Consider the following 26,980-nt stretch of genomic DNA (forward strand, 5'->3'; position numbering starts at 1 on the left):
TGATAAACCAATCTGGAACTCCAGGTACCCATGAATCCACTAGCTCAGTTGTCGAACTGTCTCTTTCTTCTTTCGAAGCTAGCTTTGAAGCTGCCTGTGAAGGCCACTGCTTGGCCCTGACTCCCTGTTTTGGGCCTAATTCAGGCCTTCCATGAAGATGTCCACTTTCCATCTTGTGTGAGGCTGGTCTAGGAGGCCAATCTCTGGCTTTGATCCCATAACTTGAGCCCACTTTAAGTCTCTTCTCAGGATGATTGCCCTTCATTTTGTAATAGTTGGGTGGTCTAAACTCATGTAGAGGTCTCTTGCCCTTGGAGTGCACTCTAGTGATTGTTGGCCTAGCCAGGAATGGCTGCTTCGTAGGACCAGTTGGATATGGCCCTTTGTTATAGGCACTAGTTGGTTTAGAACACCTCTGCACATCCTTGTAATACTGTTTCCCATCAATCGGAAGCCCTTTCAACCACTTGTAGCTTAACCTGCACCTGGGACACATTCTTTGCATGGCAGCTGCCGCTAAAGAGTCATCATCCAGTGCCTCCTCATCAGAGTCTTCCCTTTGGTTTGCAAAGCCCTGTCCATCAGCTGATGAACTTCTAGCATCTTTCTTGACAGTAGTCTGGCTGGCAACATGCATTTGCACATTAACCTCTTCCAATTCCTTCAAGGATAAGTTCTGGAAGTTTGGCACAATAACATTGGCAACAACTTCTCCAATTTCTAAGAATGGATTAGTATCAATCCCCATAGCCTTTTCTGCTTTAGGTGGGAATTTTAAACTCCCATTTCGAATCTGTTCTTGGATCCTGTCCCGAAAAGCAATACAATTTTTAGTTGAGTGAGACCAAGAATTATGCCATTTACAATACACTTTTCCTTTAAGTTCTTCTGGAGAAGGAATTTTGACTCCTTTTGGTAACTTTAGGAAGTTTGCTGCAAGCAAATGATCAAAAATGTCATCTGCCTTTGTTAAATCGAAAGAATATTTCCTATGAAGGTTTTTCTTTTTAAACTGCTAGTCTATTGTAGTGTCTTTACGAATTAATGCCTCACAGATCACAGGCTTTTTCCCTGCGATCTTTGCTGCATCAATCTCATAATTAGGATCTCTATAATACGTCTTGTATGATGCATTACTTTGATCTTGTTCTTCCTCTAGTAATGATTCATACCTAGACGCCTTATAGGTTAGTTCCACTAAGTCTCTAAACTCAGTTGAGTCAAACTTCTTTCGAAACCTAAACTCTAAACTATTTTGAGCCAATCTCACGAATTCAGGCTTTGGTAGAATGATTCTACATTTGTTTCGTGCTCTTTTGAATCTGGCAATAAATTGAGCAGTTTTCTCGTCAGGCCTTTGACTCAACCTTGCCAAGTCTGTCATGGAAACTTCTAGCTCTGTTTAGAAGAATTCGGCATAAAACACCTCCTCTATTTGTTGCCAAGTTTGGATAGAGCCGGGTGTAAGGTTAATATACCATACAAAAGCTGCCCCAGTTAGAGAATTTGGGAACAATCTTAACTTTATGTAATCATTATTGGTAAATTCACCACATTGGGCAGCGAACCTAGCAATATGTTCTACCGTTGACTAGTTTCCATTCCCATAAAAAAGAGCAAAGTCTGGTATTCGAAACCCTTTTGGGTATTCATGTACCCTATCTACCCATTCTGGATATAGTTTCCTGTACATAGGAGTTTGAACCCCCCGAGTCATCGATCCATACATCTCTCTAACAATATCAGCAATTTGGTTCCTAGGAACCATATTTTGTGCTTGCTGAACCACTACTGGAGGAACAAACACAGGATTTGGTGGACAACCTTGTGCCTGAGGTCCTCTTGGTCTATATTTGGGACTGGTTGTCCCTATGGTGCTGGCTGCTGTTGAGGGTATGGGTGACCCTCTGAGCCTGTCCTGCGAAAGGTGTTGGAACAGGTGTTGTGTTTCTTCCAGTCCCAGGAAACCCTTCCAACCCCCCAGGTACAAATTCGAACAAAGGATTAGTGAACCCTCTTGTGCCAGGTATGGCTTCGAACATGGGATTTTGAAGCATCCTTATGCCATTTTCTTGTGTTGGCCCAGATCCACCAATTTGCATGGTTTCATTGTTAAGTAATGAGGCATTTTGATTTGTCATAGGCCTCGAAAAAGGCTCATACCAAGACTGAGGTGATGGTCTTTCATAGTTTTGATTACTAGTTTGACCATTAGTATGTCCATTACTTTGCATAGGCTATTTATCTCTAACCAATCTTTGCTAAGGGACATTTGACATTTCCTTTATGTGCCTTGCGTTAGTTGGTTGATGGGTATTCATTTGATCCATAAAGAATATTGCCCATCTTTCCATTGTGTTCATTAACTGCTGTCTCATGGCATCTACTAGGCTTCCCCATGGGTTTATTGGATGAGTAGATGGAATAGTGGATGGTCCAACTCCATGGCCTCATCCAATATTTTGAACATGTGGTAGTTGCTTTGAAGTGCTGGTCTGTTCGACCATAGGTTCTAATAAGACAAGTACTTCCACAGGATGTGTTATCACATTATCATCTGGATTAAGTATTTCTACCTCTCCTTCCACACATTCTTCTAAGCATTTATTTTCTCCTTATCTTCTACGTCTGGCCATTTCAATTAGTCTCACTGGGCGTGCCAAAAATATATGTTGAATTTTTTGGCTTTCGAAGGTTAGTATTGTAATTTTAAGTGTGCCAACAAGGATCAATCAGCCCTTATAGAAGATTAATTGCCAACCAATTATCAGATGATTGTGTTTCAGTTCTTTCAACATCAACGAAGAGGGCTTTTACTAGTGGCTTTGTTTAGGAGAATTTAGCAAACAATAATTAAATGAAGAACAATTGTAGCATTTCATTAAGTAAAAATGAAAGACTTACAATGATCTAATTCAGCCTCGTAGAGGTTTACAACAACAAGCTACTTGAAACTATTCCTATGAATGAAATGCAGTGCAAGAATTTGAAGTACAAAAATGTAAAGAACAAGAAATGTAAAAATTGGAAGGAAAATAAAGTAGATAAAATTGGTTTCTAGATCTGAGTCCGGGGGTTCTTCTTGGGGCCTTCTCTGCTAGTTATACTTCTCAATGATAACCGTCGAAATGAGCTTCTAACCGTCGAATCATCCCTCCATGATCGTTGATCATGTTTCCTTACAGTTAGCTCCACTACGCCATGTCTGCAGTCAGGCTTCCCTCCTGATTTTGAATTTAAATATATGAGTAACTGTTAAAGCCACGTCATCTTGCATCTCTTTGCTGATCCAGTGCTATGCAAATCCACCATAATCAATACTAACTATCACGTGAGTGATTACGATTGAAGATTTGAATTGTCTTCACGTATTGCCCTCATCCTGCCACGTGTTGAACTGTGATTGGTCTATACAAAATATGTAGCCAACAGTTCAATATCAATACAAAAACAAATTACATAACAAAACATAAACACTCATATTAGGGTCTCACATAATATATGAGTATCCATATAGTTATAATATTTTTAAGTATCTGTTAAGTTCAATCCTGGAATAGTCCCATAGCCAGCATGCGAGATATGAAAGACAAGACTTCATTAAGGAGCTATCACAAGTTCTTGCTCTACCTACCAAAATAATTGTTGGTGATCATATGAAATCAATATATCCAAGATTCTTAGAAAAAGTCCATAATATCATCATAATACATGCAAAATCTAACTATATATGTACTCAATCCTCATTAACCACTGAAGCTTTTTCACATTGAATGTGTGCATGAAAAACTATACAACAATATTACCATTTATTCATATTAAGTTCCTTGAAAATGAAATGACGTGTCAACTAAATTTATTTTGAGTGTGACTTACGTAATACCAATTCTGATAAATTCATAGTTATCTGGGAAAATTATATTAAACCCACTCAAACTATAAACCATTTATACTTTACCCTCCCTAATGGTTTAAACCCAACAATTACCCTCTCAAACTATTTGAATGTGAATATTAAGTCATTCTGTTAGTCATCTGTTAGATCTTTGAATGAAAAATTGTCAAGTATTATGTATATGATGATTATATTAAATTTTGTGATCAAATTACCCTACTTTATCTTTTGTACAAATTTAATATAATCATCATATGCATAACACTTGACATTTTTTATCTAAATATCTAACAAATGACTAACATAAGGACTTAATGTTCAAATTTAAATAATTTAAGGGGGGTAATTGTTGGGTTTAAAACATTAGGGAGGTAAAGTGTAAATGGTCGATAGTTAGAGGGAATTTAATATAATTTGTCCTAATTTATTTTGATGCAATCACTGTCCCCTCACTTGTATGGACGGGCTCCAATTATGTAAAAGGAGATAAGTTCCCCTTCCATACTTTCATCTCTCTATACCTCTCTATACCCCTTTTGTAAGTCTCAATTCAGACTCGCACCAGTAATCCAAACCGTTTATCTCATGAATTTTGTAAAAAAGGTTATTCATGAATTTGGATTATCGGTATGGGTCCAAATTGAGAATTACGAGAGGAATATGTAGAGATGAAGGTATGGACGGGAGCCAATCTCATGTAAGAGGGACTTTGAAATCATAAAACAAAAATTGGTTGTGAATTGAGCTAAAAAAAAAAAAAAATTGTGAATATAGTGATACCTTATTTATTTCTTTTCAAATGAGGTGAATGTTGGTAGAATTATCATGTGGCCCAAAACATAAATAAATAAAGAAAGAAAAAGATCATCACCACGCCCTGCAAGTGGACAAGTAGATCTTCAATTTCTTTATTTTTTTTTATTTTTCATTTTTATTTTTCGCCAACTCTCTAGTGTACTATCTCTTCTTATTTTAATCATTGAACCATATACAATATTTATTGACTTGTTTTAACCCTTAGGGAAAATCGATTTTTTTTTTCTTTTAAAAAAAGAAAAAAAAACTTCTTAAGGAAAATTGTACTTGTAATGTATCTCTTGTAGTAATAATTTAGACTCTGTAATTAAAATTGTATTAATTTTTGGAAAAATAGCAATTTAGTATAAATTTGGAAAAAAAAATTACACGTCAGTGATAAACTTTATAAACATTAATAATTATAATTTTTTTTTATGCATTTACAAATATTTATTCAAAAGTCCACTGGGCTAAAATTCTCCCTTAATTTAAGGATAAAGTAATCCATTTAATTAGAAGGAAAATTGATCATTTTAAATTGAACGTCAATCTATCAATCACTTTAAAAAGGTGAAAAAGATTATTTTTCCTCTTGAATTTAATTCAATTTCCAATAAGACATTATCAATTAGAATAAATTGATAAAGTCACAGTAATTGCATTAGCACAAGACACAAATTATTGAGACCGCATATATAACTTTTCTAGCTCTTATTAAGCACAGCTTCTTTGGCTGGGATGACCATTTAATTAATAAGAAGGTTTTTCAGTTTTAGTAAGGATTGTGGAGCTATCAAAAGAATACAATAATCTAAATATAAACAACAATAGTAGATACATATTCAAAAAGAAATTATCTAGAAAAATAATGTTATATAATATTAATAAGGATAAATTACTAATAGGTTCTAATCGTTGAACTTAACTCCCATCAAGTCCTATTAAAAATAAATCTTGATAAAATTATCGCTAAAAATAATTTTTGTGACATTTTTTTTATATATGTTGCTAAAAATTAACAATTAGCGACTTTTTTTATCATGATTTTTATAAATTATCGCTAAAACTTACAATTAGTGACTTTTTTATGACAAATTTTTTTCTATAAGATCTATTAGACAATAAGTCAACTTATTAAGACCTACAGGTAAGTACTCCAAAAATAAATCAATGGTATATATTTAGTGTAAACTACCAGTAGGCCTTAAAAGTTGGACTTAATTCCCATCAAGTACTATTGAAATAAATCTTGATAAAATTGTCGCTAAAAATAATTTTTTTGTGACAATTTTTTATATATGTTGCTAAAAATTGACAATCGGTGACCTTTTTTTGTCATGAATTTTATAAATTATCGCTAAAACTTACAATTAGTAACTCTTTTTATAACAAATTTTCCCCGTAGAACCTATTAAATAATAAATTCATTTATTAGGATCAATACGTAAGTACCCCATATACTTATTACGAGAATGACACACATTTCACTAACTTCAAAACTACACTATAAACTCACTTTCAAATAAGATTTAAAATACATTTTCACATTCCACAACAATTTTAAAATATAAAACACCCACCCCAAAATGTCTTTTTCTTCCCCTTTTTTTTTTTAACTGATGGATTTAGTAAGTAGTGGACATGTACGTCAGCAGTGGATAATGAAGACGTAATCATGTAGATTTATTTATGATAATAAAAGTCATCTCTCTAATTTTTATCTCTAATTTTCTATTGAGCAAGATATACATCACAGGTTCTTGGTAGTATATTCATGTATACTTACCCTATAGGTTTGTCACTCTAAACCTTTTTGAAACTTGGAGAGCTATGTGCAACTTAATTTTAACTTCTCATTTATCACATTCGAAAAGTATAATTTTTATGAGAATTTTTAATTTCATTAATTCCAATCGTTAGTAGAGTTATTGTAGATAAGTTTAACTAAAATCACATAACACAAACATTGACTCATAGGCTTCGTTTGACAAATGTTTGTTTTATTCAAAAAGTCAAAAAGTTATTAAAAAAATTAAAAATCTTATAATTTATACAAAAAAATTAAAGATTCTCTTTTCTTTCTACTTTTTACACATCTTTTTGTAAAAAAATCAAAATTTTATTTCAAATATAATAATTTTTTTATCTCATATTTTACCTAAAAAAACTAAAAAATTACTAAAATGATCTATTCCCGAACAAGACCTTAGATAATATAGAAGCCATGACATGAGAGTAGCCTCCCTAATTTAGCCACCACCTGCGCCAAGTGTTCCCACACCTCCTCCCACAAAAGAGTCCGGATCCTCAGCCGCACAATACTGCGGCGATCCCTGCAGCACCCCCAAAATGACATCGTTTTAGGGAAAATTTCAATTTAAAAAAAAAAATAGAACAGAAACCAGAGGAGAAGGAGAGAGAGAGGACAGATGGGGGCCAAAATCAAACTCACCCTAACTCTTTACACAAACCCAAATGAAGTTTGTCTTCCTCTCAACCACACAAACAACCCCACATCTCCTCTGATTCTCTCTAAAAAAGCAAGATTTCTAGATTTTGTCCAGATTATCTCATTCACTATGATTTTGGGTCTTTTTTGCAGAGAGAGAAGATGGAGGGGGGTCGGATCGGAGCCTCAATGTTGAAGGAGACAGAGAGGAGCAGGTGGGCGGCGATGGCCGTGGGTGAAAGCTAGCCTTCCTTCCCTCCTTTTTTCTTCCTTCTTCTCCCCCTCTGGTTTGCTCAGATCTGCCTTCCTTCTTCTCCCTTCTTCCTTCCTTCTTCTCCTCCTCTAGTTTTTGTTATGACTTTTTTTTTTTTTTTTTTTTTAAATTGAAATTTTTCCCAAAACGACATCGTTTTAGGGGTGCCGTAGGAACGGCCGCAGGATTGTGCGGCCGAAGATCCAGACTCCCCAAAAACCACCCTACACTAGCAAACTCTCCCCAAGCAGCAATTTGAAAAAAAATAAAAATAAAATATTCTCCCTATGTTATGTGCTGAAAAAAAAAAGAAAAGAAAAATTAAATTTTCAATTTTTTTTTTATTAGCATTTTTAGACGCCAGTAAGTCCATGTTTCTTGTCCATAGACCTTTGCACCAAAATGCCATTCACTTTGCTTGGTTTAAATTTTTTAAAAATATTTTAAAGAAAATTTTATTCTCTTATTTTTTTTTTTACTGAATCTTTTTAATATTTTAATTAATTTTTTTAAAATTTTTAAACACACCTAACATAAATACACTTAAAAAGTATAATTTTCGTGAAAAAAATCTTTAAAAAATTCACTAAATATCAAGAATACAAAAAAAAAAAAAAATGAAAATTCGGTATTTTTTTTTTTTTGTATTTTTGTGTATTTATTAATTTTTTGAAATATTTTTCACAAATATTTTACTTTTTAAATATATCTAAGTAAGGTGCATCTAAAAAAGTAAAAAAAAAATGCTTAAAATTTTAAAAATATTTACTAACAATAAAAAAATACAAAAAGTAAAAAACTCACTTTTCAAAAAACCAAAACCAAACAAACTGAATTTTTTTTTTTAGATGGTTGAAGGCCTTACACAGCCAAAGAAAAGGAATAAAGCACACAAAAACCAGCAGAACACAACCAAAATACCAAAACTTAAACCACTAACATTAGAAGGAAAATATCATTCTTTTAGATTTATTTATTTATTTTATTTTTTTGGTCATTTGAGTAGGGTCTTTGTAAAAAACATCTTTAACATGATGTGTCCTTAAAGTGATGAAGCTGATTTTGGAGCTAATAATAATTGCAAAGTATGTGATTGTCTTTATCATTGTTGGCTCTAACCTTATCAGGTTGTACGTGTGTGGACTTAGTATTTTTTTTGATCAAATTGTGTGGACTTACTATTAGTATTATTAAAATCCATGTTGTAATTCTTAACCAAGTACAAGTGCGACAATTGAACTAAAAACAAGGGGAGTCAAAAGTCATTTTTGGTTATAATAAATTGCTTACAATAGTATTGTTACACAAAAATAAGTATTGTTCAAAACTTACATTTATTGTTTCGATTTAAATTTGATGTGATATAACTCACACTCAAAATAAATATAATTTACACATTTCAAAATAGAAATGTCACTTTTTTAAGTAAGTAAATATGTAAGACTTACAATAAATTGTGTTGAAAAATAAAAATTACAAAAATTTTGTTACAGCTACAAATAAAATTATTAATTGTTTTAATTTTATGAAAAATTGATAATTTAATTTGCGTGTCTATTTTATTTTATTTTATTTTTTGGAAACTTCAAACTACGATACTAGTATTAAATAAATAAAGAGCTAGGTTTTTGACAGAGTAGTTAATTAATTAGAAAAGAAAAAATCAAAGCAACGACACCGTTTATCTACGACGTGGCTTATAGATTCGGGCCCTGAGATGTTTTCGGCCCACGATGAACTTAGCCTTGGGCTGACCATTGAGTACTAACGGTATAATCATGGGCCACTTGAATATGACCCGCCCATATAGAGGTGCTTGTCCTCCAACTGGTTCCTCTGCCACCACATTTTGTACCACATCTCCCCATTTCCTACATAAAATAAATAAATAATAAAATTAATCAATTTATAAGTGAAAGAAAGAAAAATATTCTAAAGATAAAAGTATATGGTGTAAAATTTTAAAAAAATTAGTAGCTGATTCGTGTGATGCACGTGAATTTATTTTTAAAATGAAAATTATTTAATTTTGAGTCTTAATATTTTATGTATAGAAAATTTTAATAATTGAAAGCTAAATACAAATAGATTTGCTAATGGCTACTGAAAATTTTTGTCACTATATGTAATCTTATGCAAAATAGGCTCAGAAAAATAATTTCTTTCAAAGTTAAAAAAAAAAACAGAGTGTATTTTTAACTTGAAATCAAATCCTCATTTGTGTTAATCAAATTACCAATCATGAATTCCATTTGTATCAAAATATTTTTTTCCTGAAAAAAAAAATAAAAACAACAAAAAAATTTATAATATACAAATTATGACTTAGTTATAACTCATGATGCATTATTTTGGTTATTAATAATAATAAAAAAAAAGTCTTTGCTAATTTCTAATGTTTTTTGTTATGTCTTGAGTGGTACATCGGGTCTTTAATTATATTTCAAGTGGTGCTTGATTATAATCTATATTTAAGTATTTTATTACATGAAAATGTGTTTAAGGTAGATTGACTCAAAGATAGGATTTATGCTCAAGAGTTATTCACATTGATGCATAAAAAATTATAAATTCAACATAAATAGTGTCCTCAAAGGGAATCAGGACAAAATCTCTATAACCTTAACAATCTCAATTCTTAAAGGAATTCTGATTAATTATGTAACAACTCATAATAACTACACAATTTTTATTCCAGCCAAATTATTTTTATATATCTTTTCTGGTACAACTCATGAGGGTGCACTACAACAAACAAGAGTTCAAAAGACCAAATTTTTTGGTTTTGTTGCAAAAGACATTTATGGATCAATTTCTATCGTTATGAGAATAGTCGCTAAAGGGTCGTCCTAAAAAGTCAAAAATAAGACTTTTAGCGACAAAAATTTGAAAATATTACTAATAAATACACTTTTAAGGATAAAACAATTAAGTATCAAAATGATTTATTTTTTGAGACAAAAAAATTAGTTTCAAAAAGATAATAATTCATCACTAATGTCTAGTTTTCGTTGTAAAAAATATAACACTTTTAGCAACAAAAATATTTGGTCCCTAAAAAATAACTGTCTCTAAATTTTAGTTTCTAAAATCTTATTTTTTTGTAGTAGTGCATTATCAGTAGTACTATAAATTTAAAAAATTTATTTAATAATTCATCGTTAATGTCCAATTTTGTTACTAAAAATATAATGACGACACTTTTAGCAACAAAAATATTTGGTCAATAAAAAATAACTGTCTAAATTTGGTCTCTTAAATCTTAATTCTTTGTAGTGATGTATTATCAGTAGTACTATAAATTTAAAAATTATTCAAGAAACATCAATAGATTCCTTAAATATACACAATCATTTTCGATGAATCATTACTCTTTAAAATAATACTCCACACTATTTATCATTTGACATTTGTCAATTTCATTGAGTTCCATTATTTTAATCAAATAATATCAAATTGAACGCTACACATATATGTAAATCACTACTAGAAATATGATATCTGACATAAAATCATAATGGAATTAATTTTAATTAATGTAATATATTTTATATTATGATATCTGTTACAAAAGAATAATATTAATTTTATTTTAATAATTTTAACCTTATCGTTTTATAAAGTATTACTTGAATATTTATATATAATAAATTTAGTTAAATTATTTGTTTATTTTGATAATTTTAGTTTTATTATGCTATAAACGTGTAATTATCATATAATGATATTATATGATATGCTCTATATTAAATTAAAAGATAGTAAAATAAACGCTCATTTTGATATTAAAAATAATAGTTAAATTAGGAAAAGAATTAGTTAAACTAAGTGATTCTAATTAATTATTTTTATTTTTGTGGAAGATAAAGATAGGTAGAGATAGAACTACACCAAATTTATTTAAAAGATTAAAATATAAATGTCATGATTGGATTAAGAAGAAAACAAAAAATTAATTATGTAGAGTATTATTCAAGGTGTTTGGTTTCAGTTTTTTGAAAATTGAGTTTTTTGTTTTTCATTTTTTTTAGAGAATATTTTTTAAATTTTCAGAATTTTTTTTTTTTTTTTTACTTTTTTAGATGCACCTTACTTAGATATATCTAAATAGTAAAATATTTGTAAAAAATATTTTAAAAAATTAATAAATACACAAAAATACAAAAAAACTGCTGAGTTTTCAATTTTTTTTTTTTTGTATTTTTTGTATTTTTTGGTATTTAGTGTATTTGATACTTTTTAAGTGTATTTATGTTATGTGTGTCTAAAAATTAAAAAAAAATTGCTTAAAATATTAAAAAAATTTATTAAAAAAATTAAAATACAGAAAATAAAAAAGTAGAATTTTTTGAAAACTCTTTTCTGAAAAACAGAACCAAATAATTTTCATTTTGAATTATTCATACATATTGTATATACGTATATCTAAAATTTAAATATTTTTTAATAAATAATTTCATGTTAAATAAAAAAATTAAATATAAATTAATATAAAGACATCAATAAGATAGACAAAAAATATAAAATACAAAAAAATTTGTTAGCCCCAAGATTATTCAAACATGAATTTCTATTGATTTTGATTAGTGACAAATATTCTATTCTTCTAATTATTTGAAGTTTTCAAATTAATATATGTGCTTCATGATTCTAAATGTTTTGCGACTCTAGAATATTATGTTTCAATAACTTTTGGGCTATCAAAAATATGAGCATTAGCTCTTGGTTGCAAAACTCTATCTTTGTCTAACACAGGTCTAAGAGTCGACACCAGAAGTGCAAGGGTCAACACTAGAATAATCCTCAAGAGTAATAAGTGTACCAAAACAAAGGGTCGACACCAGAAAAGTAAGGGTCGACACCAGAGAGAAGTTGGAAAAATAACTAAATGTTCTAGATGCAAGGTTCGACACCAACAACAGCAAGGGTCGACACCAAAAAGTAGTATACATTTCAGCCGCAAGGGTCGACACCAAATGAGATAAGGGTCGACACCAGGAACACCTGTAAATCAACTCAAGAAAAAAAAGACAAATCAAAGGGTCGACACCCAATAAATCATTACTTACTCATCGACATGTTTCATGTTATCAAGATTCATACAGCTCAAAGATTGTATAATGTCCAAAACAACACCAAACATTATCTTTCCAACTAGTGTTACCAAAAGAAGTTTGTAAACAAGACATGCACATACATCTATTTCATCTAATTGCTACCCTTGAGAGAGACATAAATAGTGCAACATATATATATATAGCTAACCAATAACTAAAACAATGAAGTAAGGTGGTTTCTAAAAAAAGAAATAACTTCAACCATATTCTGAATGACACTAAAAATATTTAACATTTGAGACACCAAAAATATTTAACATTGAGACACCAAAAATATACCAATTGTTAGCCCCAAAGTTATTCAAACATGAATTTCTATTGATTTTGATTAGTGATAAATATTCTATTCTTCTGATAATTTGAAGTTTTCAAATTAATATATGTGCTTCATGATTCTAAATGTTTTGTGACTCTAGAAAATTATGTTTCAATAACTTTTGGGATATCAAAAAAATGAGCATTAGCTCTTGGTTGCAAAACTCTATTTTTGTCTAACACAAGTCTAAGGGTCGACACTAGAATAATCTTCAAGAGTCTAAGTGTTCCAGAACAAAGGGTCGACACCAGAAAAGCAAGGGTCGACACCAGGGAGAAGCTGAAAAAACAACTAAGTGTTTCAGATGCAAAGGTCGACACCAACAGCAGCAAGGGTCGACACCAAAAAGCAGTATACACTTCAGCCGCAAGGGTGGACACTAAATGAGATAAGGGTTGACACCAGGAACACCTGTAAATCAACTCAGGAAAGAAAAGACAGAACAAAGGGTCGATACCCAATCTGCAGGGGTTGACACCTTTATGTCTGGGTTGCAAAAAAAAGCCTAGCCGCCATCTTCCAATTCAAAAAGGGTCTCAGTGACATCATCATCAGACAAATGTTATTCTAATCAAAAGGAATTTTGGGACAATAATCTCTGACTTAATGGAGGAAACATTCTCCACTCACAGCACTCCCAAGATTAGAAAAAGAAAAAGCATGGAGACAACATTATATCCATCCACCATAGTTTTGAATCCCAAACATGGGCATCACTTCCTTTGAGGAAGCTCCATCTCCAATGGTTAGATAAGAACTTGTACCATCCATGCTCCACTTACAACAGCTGGAAACTTTTTCCTTGTCTAGCTCCAACGGCTAATAGACCCACGTGGGTGTGTTTTTTACTTCAAGAGATAAGTCGGATGGAGGCTATAAATCTGTATCTTTTCCAAATCTGAAAAAGACAGAAGATACTCACTACAAATACACTTAAGTATACCGAGCATCATTTTCAATCTCTGTGATTTCACTTGTGTTCTCCTATTTCATATCTAAGCAAGTCCTAAACTTACTTGTGAGCTTACACCTCCATATCCATCTTTTGAGAGATAGTATTTGTCAAAGAGGACAGTTGGACCTCTCTTCCTAGTTCATTAGTTTCTGAGTGAAACACTTGTAAAGTGAGGCTTTTCGTTGAGAGATCCTCAACAGATTGAAGCAAGTCAGTTGTAAAAATCCACAAGTTGGGAAAAGTTTGGTGGTGCATTAATTCATAGTAAAGAAATTCTCAAGGAGGACTCTTGAGGAGTGGACGTAGGCCGTTGAGCCGAACCACTATAAATCCTTGCGTTAAGTTTTTCTTTCCTTTTCTTTTTACTTTCTATGAAGCTATTGATTATTTACTGCATTTAATTTCATAAGTCTTTTGAACTTTATTTTTGGACCAATTTTTTTTATATAACCCAATTCACCCCCCTCTTGGGTTGCTTTCCTGGTTAACAATTGGTATCAGAGCCATGTCTCTAAGTAGTGTGACTTAACCATCTTAGAGTGATCTATGGCAAACCCTAGCTCCTCTCTCCCAGAAGGTCAAGCCTCAAACAGACCACCTTTCTTCAATTGCACAAATTTCAACTATTGGAAAACTCGCATGATTATGCATATTCAATCTACCGAGTATGAAGTTTGGAAAATCATATGTGAGGGTCCTAAGGTACCCACAAAAACCATAAATGGTATGCTAGTACCCAAACTTGAGAGTGAGTGGACTAGTGCTGACTATAAAGACATTTAATTAAATGCCAAAGCTATTAATATGTTATATTGTGCACTTGATGCTACCGAGTTTAACAAAATATGCACTTGTACCACTACAAAAGAAATTTGGGATAAACTTGTTGTAACTCATGAGGGAACCACCCAAGTTAAAGAATCTAGAATGAGCTTACTTGTTCACAACTATGAGTTCTTCAAGATGAAACCAGATGAAAACATATCCCAAATGCTCACTTGTTTTACAGATATTATAGACAGTCTTAAATCTCTTGGGAAAACTTACACTAATGCAGAAATTGTCAGAAAAGTCCTTCAATCATTGCCAAAAAGTTGGGAGAACAAAGTTATTGCAGTGATAGAAGTAAGAGACTTGTCAACGTTGAGCCTTGATGAGCTAATGGGATTTCTCCTAACCCATGAGATCATTATGCGAGAAGGAAAAGAAGAAGAAGACAAAAATAAGAAGAAAGTGATAGCTTTCAAGTCCACCACAAAATCTCAAGAGAAAGAAGAAGATGCTTCAGAGGAAGATGAAGAAATGACTTTCATTACCAAAAGATTCAAAAGATTTGTGAAGAAGAAACAAGGCGTAAGGAAGTTTTTCATAAAAGACTTCAACAAAGATCTTCAAAAAAGAGAAAGTCATAAAAAATCCGAAGTGATATGCTATGAATGTAATAAGCCATGACACTACAAATCGGAATGTCCCGAGCTAAAAAACAATTCAAGAAGGATAAAAAGAAAGCCACGATCGCAGCATGGGGAGAAGATAGTGATGACAGCGACTCAGAGACGGATGCTTGCAAAAATGAAGTCGCAAATCTATGCTTGATGGCACTTGAAGATGAGGTAAATGATGACTCCTTTACCTTTGATGAATTACAAACTGCTTTTGATGAATTGCATGCTGAATTTAAAAAATTAAGTTTGAAAAGTAGTTATCAAAAGAAAATGGTTTCAAGTTTATCTCAAGAAAAGAAATCCTTAACTACTAAGATCATTACTTTAGAAAATGAAGTCTTGACAATGGAAAAGGAGAAAGAATTCTCAAAGGAAAAAGAATTTCTCATGTTAAGTAAAAAGGTAGATGATTTACAAACAGAAAATGAAATCTTGAAAAATGAGAAAAATGTCTTAAATGAAAACATAGAAGATTAAAAAAATGTTCTTTCAAAATTTACTCAAGGGGGAAATACCTTAGACAAAATTCTCAAGAGTCAAACTCAAACATTTGTAAGAATGGGGATCGGTTATAAACTGTTTTTGAAAGCTAAAACTTCCCAAAAATCATTTGTATATGCATCATCTAACCATTCTCATCTCACATGCCATTACTGTGGATGAAAAGGCCACATCTCTCCTTTATGTCCTGAGACGAGAAATTCTTTTAATAGAATGAAAAAGAAGTGGGTTCTCAAAAACACTTCAACGTCTAACTCTCATGGACCCAAGAAAAAATGGGTACAAAAAAGCCAACAAAAATCTGATTCTTGTAGGTGTGCTTTAGGTCTAAATTCAGCAACAACCGGTGGTACCTCGACAATGCTTGCTCAAGGTACATGGCCGGCGATAGAACAATGTTCTCAACTCTTAAATCCAAAGGAAGAGGTCATGTAACCTTTGGAGACAATAGTAAGGGAAAGATCATAGGTGAAGGTAGTATTGGTAAAACTTCCTCACCCATTATCGAGAACGTATTTCTTGTTGAAGGATTGAAGCATAACTTGCTTAGTATTAGTCAAATGTGTGATAAAGGCAATCATGTTTCTTTTGATAAATCCTACTGCACTATTAAAAACTCTACTGATAACACAGTGCTTTTTGTTGGACATAGGGATGAGAACGTGTATATATTTGATTTGCATAATTTATCTCCTAATCATGATGTTAAGTGCTTATCTGCTTTAAATGAATCTGGACGGTTGTGGCACAGAAGGCTAGGACATGTTCATATGGATTTGCTTTCAAAACTTTCAAAACTTGACTTGGTCGTTGGATTACCAAAAATCGTTTTTGAAAAGGATAGACTTTGTGATGCTTGTCAACAAGGAAAACAAACACGAGTCTCTTTTAAATCCAAAAATATCATTTCCACATCTAGACCACTTTAAATATTTCATATTGACTTATTTGGGCCATCTAGAACTTTAAGCCTTGGAGGAAAATCTTATTGTCTTGTTTGTGTGGATGATTATACCAGATTTACTTGGGTGATTTTCTTGGCACTCAAAAGTGATACGTACTCTGCATTTTCAGCTCTTTGTAAACGTATTCAAAATATGGTTAGTCTTACTATTTGTACCATTAGAAGTGATCATGGTAGAAAATTTGATAATGATGAGTTTATTTTATTTTATAATGAGCATGGCATTGATCATAATTTTTCTACTCCTCAAACTCCTCAACAAAATGGTGTGGTAGAAAGAAAAAATAGAGTTCTTGAGGAAATGGCACGTACTATGCTTTGTGAAAATAATTTGCCAAGATATTTTTGGGCGAAAGCCGTCAATACTGCTCGCTATGTTATTAATCGTGCCATGATTAGACCCATATTGAAGAAAACACCATATGAACTATGGAAAGGTAGAAAACCCAACATTGGCCACTTTTGTGCATTTGGTTGTAAATGCTTTGTACTCAATAATAATAAAGAGAATCTTGGGAAATTTGACGCAAAATCTGATGAAGCTGTACTTCTTGGCTATGCAAATTCTAGTAAAGCATATCGCGTTTTTAATAAAAAAAACTTTACTCGTTGAAGAATCCATACATGTTACTTTTGATGAATCTAACTCATTTGCTTCCAAGAATATTGTTGTTGATGATGGTGCAGATTCAAAACCAAGAATTAAAGGCATTTATTTATTAGAAAATGATGAACTTCATTCTTCGAAACCCAATATTGAAATCTCTATGGAAGATCTTCAAAAAGAATATGCCCATCCCATAAAGGAACATGATCTACCCAAACAATGGAAGCATGCTCATGGACATCCCAAAGATCTCATTATAGGAGACACCACATAAGGAGTAAGAACTCACTCTTCTATTAATAATATCTATGGTAATTTAGCTTTTTTGAACCAAAAACTTTTTCTGAGGCTGAACTCGATGAAAACTGGATTTTTGCTATGCAAGAAGAGTTAAATTAGTTTGAAAGAAATGAAGTTTGGAATTTGTCACCTCGCCCTAAAGAACATTCCGTTATTGGAACTAAATGGATCTTTCGAAACAAAATGGATGAATCCGGTGTTGTTATTCGAAACAAAACTAGACTTGTAGCCCAAGGTTATAACCAAGAAAATGGTATTGATTTTGACGAAACATTTGCACCCGTTGCACGCCTTGAAGCCATACGTATGTTGCTTGCATTTGCTTGTTTTGGAAATTTTAAACTTTACCAAATGAATGTGAAAAGTGCCTTTTTAAATGGTTATATTTTGGAGGAAGTGTATGTTGAACAACCTCTCGGTTTGGAAAACCACAAACACCCAGACCACGTTTATAAACTTTCTAAAGCTTTGTATGGTTTAAAACAAGCTCCTAGAGCTTGGTATGAACGCATGAGCAATTTTCTTATTGAAAAAGGTTTTTCTCGTGGAAAACTTGATACCACTCTTTTCATCAAAATCAAAAATGATGATATGCTCATGGTTCAAATTTATGTCGATGACATCATATTCGGAGCTACTAATGAATCCTTGTGCGACGAATTTGCTAAGGATATGCAGGGCGAAGTTGAAATGAGTATGATAAGAGAATTGACATACTTTCTCGGATTGCAAATAAAACAAACCCAAGATGATATTCATCTATCTCAAGCAAAATATATCAAAGATCTCCTCAAAAGATTTGAAATGAATTTATCCAAACCCACAGCAACTCCTATGAGCACATCGATTAAAATCGACAAAGATGAGCAAGGTAAATCAGTAGACGAAAAGAAATATCGAGGTATGATTGGTTCTTTACTCTATCTAACAGCTAGTAGGCCCGATATCATGTTTAGTGTATGTATGTGTGCTCGTTTTCAATCAGCTCCAAAAGAATCACACATCACCGCAGTAAAATTCATTTTTAGATATCTCGTTGGCACTCTACTTTTGGGTCTTTGGTACCCTAAAACAAATGTTTTCGATCTTTATGGTTACTCAAACGCCGATTTTGCGGGATGTAGACTTGACTGAAAAAGCACTAGTGGTACTTGTCAATTTCTTGGAAATTCACTCACTTCATGGTTTTGTAAGAAACAAAATTCAGTGGCTTTATCTACAGCTGAAGCAGAATATATTGCCGCTGCTAGTTGTTGTGCTCAAATACTTTGGATGAAACAATTACTTTTTGATTTTAGATTCACTTTGATCACATTTTCATTAAATGTGATAACACTAGTGCCATTAATCTTTCAAAAAATCCCATACAGCACTCACGCACTATACACATTGAAATAAGGCATCACTTTCTACGAGATCATGTACTTAAAGGTGACATTGAACTCAAATTTGTGCCTACAAGCCAACAACTAGCCGATATCTTTACCAAGCCTCCCAATGAGAACCAATTTTACCTTATACGAACTGAGCTTGGCATGTTAAATATTCCTATATGATGGTTCCTATGTATTATTATACTTCCTTGTGAAATTTGTTATGATTTGCACTAGTTTTTTGCTCTTCGGGACCTCTAAGAGTCGACCCCTTACTCTATACGGTCGACACCCTGTGAATCAGCCCTACGCTTTTCATTACCAAGGGTCGACACACGTCTTCTCTAGTGTCGACACCACTCGGTTTTTGGTTCACTGCCTTTTTAGGGTCAACACATCTCTTCGAATGTGTCGACACCTGATGTTTTGAGGGCACTGCTTTTTAGTGTCGACCCCTCGTTCCCAAGAGTCGACACTTGTTCATTACCTAAGGACTTGCCGCGTGATCCTTTCATATTCGAAGGGTCGACCCCTCTCTTTACGAGGGTCGACACCCTCTCAAATATATATATATACTCCTCGACCCTTCCTATCTCTCTTACGATACAATTAAATCCCTAGCCCTAACCCCCTTTTCCTATTCCGGCGATCCACATTCCGATCCTTTTCCCTCCTCCTAGAGACCGCTACTTCTTCTCGTCATGGAGTCTCAAGATCCTCCTCCAGTTCAAACAAGAAAGCGTCCTCGTTCCTCCACCTCCTCAGCCATTGCTGCTACCTCTTCCTTTGTCCAATGTTTTAAGAACAATGAAGCTCGATCCTTCTTCAACAAGGATTTTAACCGATGAAAGGTAATTTCTGGCAAAACCATTGATCTTGCATTCTTTGACAAGCATTCCATTCCTATAAAAACTTGGTTCGATAACCAAAAATGGTCATCCTTGTTAAAACTTGACTGTGTCATTTACCTCACACTGATCAAGGAATTTTTTGCTAATCTCTTATGATACCCAATCTGCTCCTCATACCCTCGATTGTTTTGTCAAGGGTGTGTCCTTTACTTTAAATCACATTATCATAAACTCCATTTTAAAAACTTCCAATGACGAAGAAAGGGTCACACCAACTGTTACTACTCTTCACTTACCCAATTACTCTCATCTTATCGGTCTTCGGTTCCTCACAAATAATCCCAAGTTATATGATCATGTCACCATCTCTGGGAAAGACCTTTCCCTCGAACTGAGACTACTTCATCACATTGTCACACACAACATCACTCCCCGTTCTAGCCGTTTCGATGCCATCACTTAGGGTCATACGTTTCTCATTTGGGCCCTAGCCACTGGTTACCTCATTGATTTTGGTTTTTTGGTAACTCACTGTATTATTCATGCTCACAAACAAACTAATCAGGCCCTTCCTTTCGAAATGATTTTCACAAAACTCTTCGAGCATTTCAACATTGACCTCAAGGGGGAAGAAAAAGTCCCTCAAGACCCTTCTCGGTATGGGGCTAAAACTCTGTGTAATATGGGATACTCTCTTATCAACCGAATCTGGACCAAAACCAAGAAACCTAGTCTCTCTTCCCTTGGTTTCTCTACCCTTGGTTCCTCCCTTCCCAGTTCCTCCACTCGTCATTTCTCCTCTCCTGATCTCTCTTCTCTCACATCTTCTTCTAATCTCTCCTCTCTATCTCTTAAAATCAACCATCTTGATTCCTTGGTTCAGGGTCCCTTCTTTGATGGGATTGCTTCAATCAACACTAGGCTCAACAATTTAAACCTAGGGTCCACTTCACTCCCTACCTCTAATATCCCATCCTCTTCTCACACTATCCCTGCCTCCTCATCCTCTGCAATGGAAGAAAAGATCGATGAATTGAGTGCCTTGGTTCTACAACTTGTCACTCAGCAGATTGTCATGCAGAAAAACATTGACCACATGAAGCTGTAGCAAGAACAAGTCATTACCGCTGCTAAAGAAAGTGTTGAGAGTATGGTAACTGCTGTCTATGGGATCAAAGACTCCAATGAAGAATTTAGGCAAATTTTTCAGCAGTGCTGGGACGACGATTTGGGTGAGCTAATTCGCAAATTCATGTTGTGGTTTGCCCAAGGGTGGCAAAAAGCTGCCCCACATTGGCCTTGCACTCCTTCTCCCTTTCACTGAGGCTAAGAACCTATTTTTGTTGATAACAAAGGGGGAGAAGAATCTCTGGTAAAATGTTAAATATTTTTGGTGTCTCAATGTTAAATATTTTTGGTGTTTCAAATGTTAAATATTTTTGGTGTCATTCAGAATATTGTTGAAGTTATTTCTTTTTTTAAGAAACCACCTTACTTTATCCTTTTAGTTGTTGGTTTGCTATATATAGATATATGTTGCACAGTTTGTATCTCTCTCAAAGGTATCAATTAGATGAAATAGATGTATGTGCATGTCTTGTTTACCCGCACATGTCTTGTTGCGAATACATCTATTTTATCTAATTGCTACCCTTGAGAGAGATACAAACTGTGCAACATATATCTATATATAGCAAACCAACAACTAAAAAGATGAAGTAAGGTGGTTTCTTAAAAAAAGAAATAACTTCAACAATATTTTGAATGACACCAAAAATATTTAACATTTGAGACACCAAATATATTTAACATTGAGACACCAAAAATATTTAACATTTTACCAGAGATTCTTCTCCCCCTTTGTTATCAACAAAAAGAGGTTCTTAGCCTCAGTGAAAGGGAGGAGGAGTGCAAGGCCAATGTGGGGCAACTTCTTGCCACCCTTGGGCAAACCACAACATGAATTTGCGGATTTGCTCATCCAAATCGTCGTCCCAGCGCTGCTGAAAAATTTGCCTAAATTCTTCATTGGAGGCTTTGATCCCGTAGACAACAGTTACCATACTCTTAACACTTTCTTTCGCAGCGGTAATGACTTGTTCTTGCTACAGCTTCATGTGATCAATGTTTTTCTGCATGACAGTCCGCTGAGTGACAAGTTGTAGAACCAAGGCACTCAATTCATCGATCTTTTCTTCCATTGCAGAGGATGAGGAGGCAGGGATAGTGTGAGAAGAGGATGGGATATTAGAGGCAGGGAGTGAAGTGGACCCTAGGTTTAGATTTTTGAGCCTAGAGTTGATTGAAGCAATCCCATCAAAGAGGGGACCCTGAACCAAGGAATCAAGATGGTTGATTTTAAGAGATAGAGAGGAGAGATTAGAAGAAGATGGGGGAGAAGAGAGATCAGGAGAGGAGAAATGAGGAGTGGAGCAACTGGGAAGGGAGGAACCAAGGGTAGAGAAACCAGGGGAAGAGAGACTAGGTTTCTTGGCGTCGTCCCGGCGCTGCTGAAAAATTTGCCTAAATTCTTCATTGGAGGCTTTGATCCCGTAGACAACAGTTACCATACTCTTAACACTTTCTTTCGCAGCGATAATGACTTGTTCTTGCTACAGCTTCATGTGGTCAATGTTTTTCTGCATGACGGTCCGCTGAGTGACAAGTTGTAGAACCAAGGCACTCAATTCATCGATCTTTTCTTCCATTGCAGAGGATGAGGAGGCAGAGACAGTATGAGAAGAGGATGGGATATTAGAAGCAGGGAGTGAAGTGGACCCTAGGTTTAGATTTTTGAGCCTAGAGTTTATTGAAGCAACCCCATCAAAGAGGGGACCCTGAACCAAGGAATCAAGATGGTTGATTTTAAGAGATAGAGAGGAGATATTAGAAGAAGATGGGGGAGAAGAGAGATCAGGAGAGGAGAAATGACGAGTGGAGCAACTGGGAAGGGAGGAACCAAGGGTAGAGAAACCAGGGGAAAAGAGACTAGGTTTCTTGGTTTTGGTCCAGATTCGGTTGATAAGAGAGTATCCCATATTACACAGAGTTTTAGCCCCATACCGAGAAGGGTCTTGAGGGACTTTTTCTTCCCCCTTGAGGTCAATGTTGAAATGCTCGAAGAGTTTTGTGAAAAATCATTTCGAAAGGAAGGGCCTAATTAGTTTGTTTGTGAGCATGAATAATACAGTGAGTTACCAAAAAACCAAAATCAATGAGGTAACCAGTGGCTAGGGCCCAAATGAGAAACGTATGACCGTAAGTGATGGCATCGAAACGGCTAGAACGGGGAGTGATGTTGTGTGTGATAATGTAATGAAGTAGTCTCAGTTCGAGGGAAAGGTCTTTCCCAGAGACGGTGACATGATCATGTAACTCGGGATTATTTGTGAGGAACCGAAGACTGATAAGATGAGAGTAATTGGGTAAGTGAAGAGTAGTAACAGTTGGTGTGACCCTTTCTTCGTCATTGGAAGTTTTTTAAATAGAGTTTATGATAATGGGATTTAAAGTAAAGGACACACCCTTGACAAAACAATCGAGGGTATGAGGAGCAGATTGGGTATCACAAGAGAGATTAGCAAAAAATTCCTTGATCAGTGTGAGGTAAATGACACAGTCAAGTTTTAACAAGGACGACCGTTTTTGGTTATCGAACCAAGTTTTTATAAGAATGGAATGCTTGTCAAAGAATGCAAGATCAATGGTTCTGCCAAAAATTACCTTTCGTCGGTTGAAATCCTTGTTGAAGAAGGATCGAGCTTCATTGTTCTTAAAGCGTTGGACAAAAGAAGAGGTAGCAGCAACGGCTGAGGAGGTGGAGGAACGAGGACGCTTTCTTGTTTGAATTGGAGGAGGACCTTGAGACTCCATGATGAGAAGAAGGAGCGGTCTCTAGGAGGAGGGAAGAGGATCGGAATGTGGATCTCTGGAATAGGAAAAGGGGGTTAGGGCTAGGGATTTAATGGTGTCGTAAGAGAGATATGAAGGGTCGAGGAGTATATATATATATATATATTTGAGAGGGTGTCGACCCTCATAAAGAGAGGGGTCGACCCTTCGAATATGAAAGGATCACGCGGCAAGTCCTTAGATAACAAACAAGTGTCGACCCTTAGGAACGAGGGGTCGACACTAAAAAGCAGTGCCCTCAAAAACATCAGGTGTCGACACATTCGAAGAGAGGTGTTGACCCTAAAAAGGTAGTGAACCAAAAACCGAGTGGTGTCGACACCAGAGAAGACGTGTGTCGACCCTTGGTAATAAAAAACGCAGGGCTGATTCACAGGGTGTCGACCCTATAGAGTAAGGGGCCGACTCTTAGGGGTCCCAAAGAGCAAAAGACTAGTGCAATTCACAACAAATTTCACAAGGGAGTATAATAATGCATAGGAACCATCATATAGGAATATTTAACATGCCAAACTCAATTCGTATAAGGTAAATTATTCCTCATTGAGAGGCTTGGTAAAGATATCGGCTAGTTGTTGGCTTCTAGGCACAAATTTGAGTTCAATGTCACCTTTAAGTACATGATCTCGTAGAAAGTGGTGCCTTATTTCAATGTGTTTAGTGCGTGAGTGATGCATGAGATTTTTTGAAAGATTAATGGCACTAGTGTTATCACATTTAATGGAAATGTGATCAAAGTGAAATCCAAAATCAAAAAGTAGTTGTTTCATCCAAAGTATTTGAGCACAACAACTAGCAGTGGCAATATATTCTGCTTCAGCTATAGATAAAGCCACTGAATTTTGTTTCTTACAAAACCATGAAGTGAGTGAATTTCCAAGAAATTGACAAGTACCACTAGTGCTTTTTCGGTCAAGTCTATATCCCGCAAAATCGGCGTCTGAGTGACCATAAAGATCAAAAACATTTGTTTTAGAGTACCAAAGACCCAAAAGTGGAGTGCCAACAAGATATCTAAAAATGCATTTTATTGCGGTGATGTGTGATTCTTTTGGAGCTAATTGAAAACGAGCACACATACATACACTAAACATGATATCGGGCCTACTAGCTGTTAGATAGAGTAAAGAACCAATCATACCTCGATATTTCTTTTCGTCTACTGGTTTACCTTGCTCATATTTGTCGATTTTAATCAATGTGCTCATAGGAGTTGCTGTGGGTTTGGATAAATTCATTTCAAATCTTTTGAGGAGATCTTTGATATATTTTGCTTGAGATAGATGAATACCATCTTGGGTTTGTTTTATTTGCAATCCGAGAAAGTATGTCAATTCTCCCATCATACTCATTTCAAATTCGCCTTGCATATCCTTAGCAAATTCCTCGCACAAGGATTCATTAGTAGCTCCGAATATGATATCATCGATATAAATTTGAACCGTGAGCATATCATAATTTTTTATTTTTATGAAAAGAGTGGTATCAAGTTTTCCACGAGAAAAACCTTTTTCAATTAGAAAATTGCTCAAGCGTTCATATCAAGCTCTTTCAATAAGAATCAAAGAGTGTTTATATATGATTTATTTATATTATAAAATATGTTCAAATTTCTTTAATTTGATTAACCAAATGACCTTTGATACAGTTGATGAAAAAAAGAATTTATATAACCAATCTCATTTAGTAAGACATATAACTTTTGAATTGATTTGGTTTGTTAGTCATGACATTACAAGCCAATTTGCATACAAATCTTTCAATGAGTGGAGCTACAAAATTTAATGAGTTTGTTTTTCAACGAGACCTTCTTTTTTTTTTTAAATATAACTTGTTTACATAATAAATTAATTTTAAATGAGCTTTTGACCAAATAAATACAAATAAGCCTGTTTTACTGTTCCAGAGAAATATACTCTATTAACTAAAAAGAAGGCTACATTGGCTCAATAAGCCCACAAATTTAATGTTAACCCCATAATTTGTTGAAAATAGGGAGTACTAAAAGGAAGCAGATCAGAATTAAACGAAACAATGTGGTTGAATTTGGATCATAATTTCGTCAAATTAAATGATGGAATAATTATGATGGTGCATTACGTAAAACCTATGCTGGGAGTTCACCCGCATACAAATAAATATTATTCTCCTGCCTTAAGTTTAACTTCATTCAAGGCAAGCAATAATAATTATCAACAAAAATGTCAAAATTGATTCAGTATCGGCGGGTAGCAAATAGTAACACAGGAAAATTAAAATTTTCAAAAATGTATGGAGAATGAGAGAAGTTCCTTCAAAGTCTGGCACCATGGAGCTGTTGTTTCAACATAGGCTGGATATATTCGCTGTAGCCATCAGGCACAACTGACTCATTCAGAGGATCCATCCACGCTGCCTCGTACAGTTTTGGATATACATCTCCATCACGGCAGCCAAGAATTGAGCCAACTGTCACGGCCTTGGATTTTCTGAACCAACCCTCAGTCTTTTCCAAGCCAACCGTGCGGCCTTAGATGCTTGTAGCACACCTTGCTTGCACCTAAGTAAGCCTTTTGTGGAAGGGAGCTAGGAGAAGTTTGCACAAAAGAGACTTAGAGAACTTTAGAGAGAACACTTGGAGAATGCTAGCTTTGTATTGCTTGAATGCTTTACAATGCTTGGGTCTACTTGGGTTTACTTGGGTTTTTTGGCCAAATGAGGGCCTCCCCTTTATATAGCCTTACAAAGATTATTCTAGAACTACTATATTGGAGAGTGTTCTAGACACTTCCCCTTGCTAGAATATTCTTATTCTAGTATGTACATGTCTAGAAGATTCTACAATAGCCTCTAACTATGTACAAGTTTCTACGATGCTCCAGGGAGTTCCAGAAGCTTCCAGCATGCTCTACAATCTCCTAGGGCTTTCTAGTTCCACCATCCCCTTGACTGCTCTAGAGAGTTCTAGGTTCTTCTATTAGCCTCCCATCTTCTAGCCCTTCTCTAGAGAGTTCTAGTAATCTCCTTAGGCTTCCAATGTTTTCTAGTGAGGGCAGCATCAAGATTTCTCAGTCCGTGACATTCTCCCCCACCTAATGCGGCGACGCCCTTGTCGCGCCTTCCTTGCAAAATCTTCATTGCCTCCTTGCTATAAGGAGTTGCACTTGCCATTTGTGCTTGACAAGGTGTCTTGGCGCCTTGCTTTTTCTTCTTCTTGTGATCCACCTTTCTCCTCGGTGGAAGTCTCTTAGGTCTTGCTCCTCCT

The 26,980-nt window shown here is 34.5% G+C and overlaps 1 pseudogene across 1 annotated transcript in view; it reads right to left on the minus strand.

Moving 5' to 3' along the window:
* Positions 1-8,784: 8,784 nt before the first annotated feature.
* Positions 8,785-26,980, minus strand: part of LOC114283819 (peroxisomal acyl-coenzyme A oxidase 1-like) — a 45,163-nt pseudogene continuing 26,967 nt past the window's right edge. The window contains exon 13 of the transcript XR_014344847.1: positions 8,785-9,266. The product of XR_014344847.1 is annotated as a peroxisomal acyl-coenzyme A oxidase 1-like (transcript). The remainder of the gene's footprint in view (positions 9,267-26,980) is intronic.

This window comes from Camellia sinensis, chromosome 11, assembly GCF_055761805.1.
Source record: "Camellia sinensis isolate YWXY chromosome 11, ASM5576180v1, whole genome shotgun sequence".
Taxonomy (NCBI): Eukaryota; Viridiplantae; Streptophyta; class Magnoliopsida; order Ericales; family Theaceae; genus Camellia; species Camellia sinensis.